Below are 3817 nucleotides of genomic sequence, written 5' to 3' on the forward strand. Positions count from 1 at the left end.
GGAAATATTTGGGGTAGAGTGGGGGGCTTCTACTTGAGAAGTATGTCTCATTTCCTGAAGGCCTCCCTCCTCTGGGCACTGTCTCATGGACAACGAGGTGGGGTCCAGGAGAAAGGGGAGTGGGAGCTGTCAGGCCTGCCTATCTAGACCTCGAGTTAAGGGGGGTAAGCAAAGTCCATAAATTTCCCATGTCTGCCCACTCCACCAGCATTAGAAATTAGGCTTAGACCTAAAGACCTAGAATGAATATTAAAAATTAGCATTCACCAGTAATAACACTTAGGCATACATGCCTGCAGAGCCGAGTGAAGCACCCCCAGTAGCCATTCAGAGAACAAGGAGACCAGCTATCTTGCTTCTTGGAGACCAGCATTTTACCACAGATGAGCCTTGTCTAAAGCACTTGCTGATGTTTCTAAATATATCCAGCATTAGCGTTAACCCCAACTTCATTATCGTAGGATGATGACTTGTTGTTCTTCAGCCAAGACCACGTGCCGTTTTCATCCCTGCACACTCATGTAGCAACAATGGGTTTGAACACATGCTTGATTGCTTCTAATACAAATACTAGTAACTATTTTGGACACCTCACAGTTGCTTTTCAGATTCTTCTCTAATGGCCTAATGTTGTAGTCTTAGAAGAACTTATTAAGGAATGATTACCTCATTAGAATCTTTAATAGTCTTTGACCTCTTTTTATAGATATTGACATGCAACTCCATCATAGAACTATCATAATGCGATTATGTTCCTTAAGTCCAACAGCTGTCCTGCACCCTTGAGAAATCTGAGGCCCAGAATGTCCATTACCTTCCTGATATTGAGTTATCTGATTTATTTTATGTTTTTACAAGCTATGAGGTTTTGTCCTATTGTTCTATTGCTCACATTGTCATCCAGCTACTTTATAAGAGTCTGCATGAATATTCATTTGGATGTGTGAAATTCTGCCTTTTAGTCACTTCTTTGGGGAGGGGAGGAGTAGAAAAAAAGGGAGAGAAGCAAATCATTGCTGATTATAAATGGAGTCCTGTTTAATCAAATCCATATTCTGGCTTGATAAACTTTCTGCTAAAAGTCCTAATCAGCAGCAGATGGTTCTGGGGTTCAGGTGACAAATTAACTTTCCAAATTCACATTAGAAATTCGTTGAGTTCTTTGATTTTTACCTTTCTCTTTTGCTTATTTGAATTTTTAACTTTCCCATAGAGAACACGAATTACTTGTATAACAAACTGTTGTAAAAAAAGTTAGTAATATTGTGAACAACTTCAAAGTTACATAAAGGTATTAATCCCATAAGAGGGCTGTCTGAATGAACGAGATACCCAGCACTGAATCTGAATACAGCTGTAGGATTATTTTTGAGTTCTATAGTTTATACAACTATCATATTACAGTTATATACTCTGTGTGTGTGTGTGTTTGTGTGTGTGTGTGTGTATGTGTGTGTGTGTGTGTGTGTGTGTGTGTGTGTGTGTGTGTAGCATTAAAGCTAGGAAGCTAAGTCTGCTAGGCTAACAGGACAATGTGAATTCCTTTTTGAAAACTCATTCTGCCCCAAACACATGCAATGATGCAATGATGGATAAAATACAGAAATATGGAAAAAGAGTACCAAGAAATTCAATTGACCTAAAAGGTGATGTTAATATCTTACTGGACTAGTCATGAAAAAGATTTTTTAAAACTATCTGTATTTTTAAAAAATTAATGGTTTTATTTTAAGATAATTTTAGATTCACATCCAATTATAAGAAATCATACAGAGAGACCCTGTGAGTTATCTCCCCCAGTGATAACACCTTGCATAACTGTAGTGCAATACCACAACCAGGCAATCGACACTGATACAATCCACCAATCTTATTCATAGTACATGAGTTTTCCGTGCACTTAATTGTGTGTATGTTTAATTGTCTGAACTTTTACGTTGTATGTATAGATTCATAGACTCACCACCACCACCACCACCAAGAAACAGAAGAGATCCTTCCCTAAAAGGATTCCTTGGACTTCCGTTTTATAACCACAGTCTCCATCCCCCTCCCCCCATCTCTATTCCCTGGTAACCACTAATCTGTTCTCCATCTCTAAAATTGTGTCATTTCAAGACTTATATAAATGGAAGAATCACATAGTATGCAAACTTCTAGAGTTAGCTTTTTAAACTCAGCATAATCACTTGAGATCCATCCAAGTTGCATGGATCAATTTCTCTTTATTGCTGAGTAGTATTTCATGGTATAGATGTACCATAATTTGTTTATATACTCACCCACTAAAGGATATTTGGGTTATTTCTAGTGTTTGGCTATTATAAATAAAGCCTCTTTGAACATCTGTGTACATGATTTTGTGTGAATGTAAGTTCTCATTTCTCTAGGATAAATGCCCAGATTTTTTTTAATCTCCAAAAATAAATGCATAATAAGATGAAATCATGTATCTCATATAGTTCTCACAACTGGCCTATGAGTCTGGCTCAAACAACTGTACTCATGTTGGAGATGAAGAAACTGGAGTTGTCAAAATGATTCACCAGAGTTATTCTGAGTGTAAACTTGAAGTTGGAATTCTTTCTCAGTTCAGGCCTTGTTTATTCCTTAAAGCAGCCCTTTTAGATGAGAAAGTTTCTCCATACCTTGAAACATATGATTTGCTGCCCCTGAGGTTTACCCAGATGTTTGGCATCCGGGATTTTTCATCTTAGTTTAGGTACTTATGTCTGAAATAGCCAAATCCTACACACATTTAGCTGTCTGTGATTTTGAAAATTGATCCCTGTGCCTATTCTCTTAACGAAGAGAGCAGTTCAGTGACCGCAGACAATCAGGAATGCATTAGCGCCAACTGGGACGAGCAGGAAGTCTGCAAACTCCTTAGCTGAAGCTAACCAGCAGCCAGAAATTCTTTCTCCCCATAAGCTGGAAAACAGCTGTCCCAGAAAATCGTTGCTCCAAAGGAGGAATTACTTACACTCTCTTCCTTAACTGAAGAGATCAAGGCCTGGCCAGATGCAAGGCCGTGCCGTGTGTCTGCTCATTCACAAAGGGCAAAGTTTGCATCCGCAACATCCAACTGGCTATAGCTTGAAAAGATAAAACTGGAAACCAAGAACCACCAAACCCTAAACTTCATTATATCCTTTTTTGGCTGTTTTGTTTTATTCAAATGTGTCAGTCATTGTTTATATTTTGTCGATGTTTATTCTTGGAAGAGGAGATGAAAAGACTTCATGACTTAAACTTGGGTGAGCAAAACTTAAAAAAAAGAAATTATTCTAAACCCATCAATTCCAAAATGTGTGTTTCAGAAGATAGGGAACCAGCCTAATTTAACAATATGCTAAACAGATGAAATATTTCATCTTAGAATTAAACTCCTTAGCAGTGAAACATGCAGCGTCTCCACTCTGTCTGGAAAAGACAAGAAATGCTCTGGTTCTATTGTGAGAGCCGTGAATTCAGCCCAGGGCAGGCAGGGGTCCAAATGACCTGAATATGCCACTTCCTACAACGAATTCAGATGAAGTGAATCTTCTTTTTACCTTTCCTTGATACTGGGTTGGCTTTATATGTGAATAGAATTGATCAGTGCCAATGAGATGGGATTTCCCATAAGTAATAAAAACAGTAATGACAATAAGAGCTAGCATTTATTGAGTAAATGCCAGCAGAGGGGTAAATTATTGTGCCTACCATTTTATAGACAAGGAAACTGAAGCTTAGAGAGGGGAAGTACCTTGCCTAAGACTTCACAGCTATTGAGTGATGGATCCAGCATTCAAATCCGGGCATTTCTAATTGTAGA

Source organism: Lemur catta, chromosome 8 (assembly GCF_020740605.2).
Source record: "Lemur catta isolate mLemCat1 chromosome 8, mLemCat1.pri, whole genome shotgun sequence".
Taxonomy (NCBI): Eukaryota; Metazoa; Chordata; class Mammalia; order Primates; family Lemuridae; genus Lemur; species Lemur catta.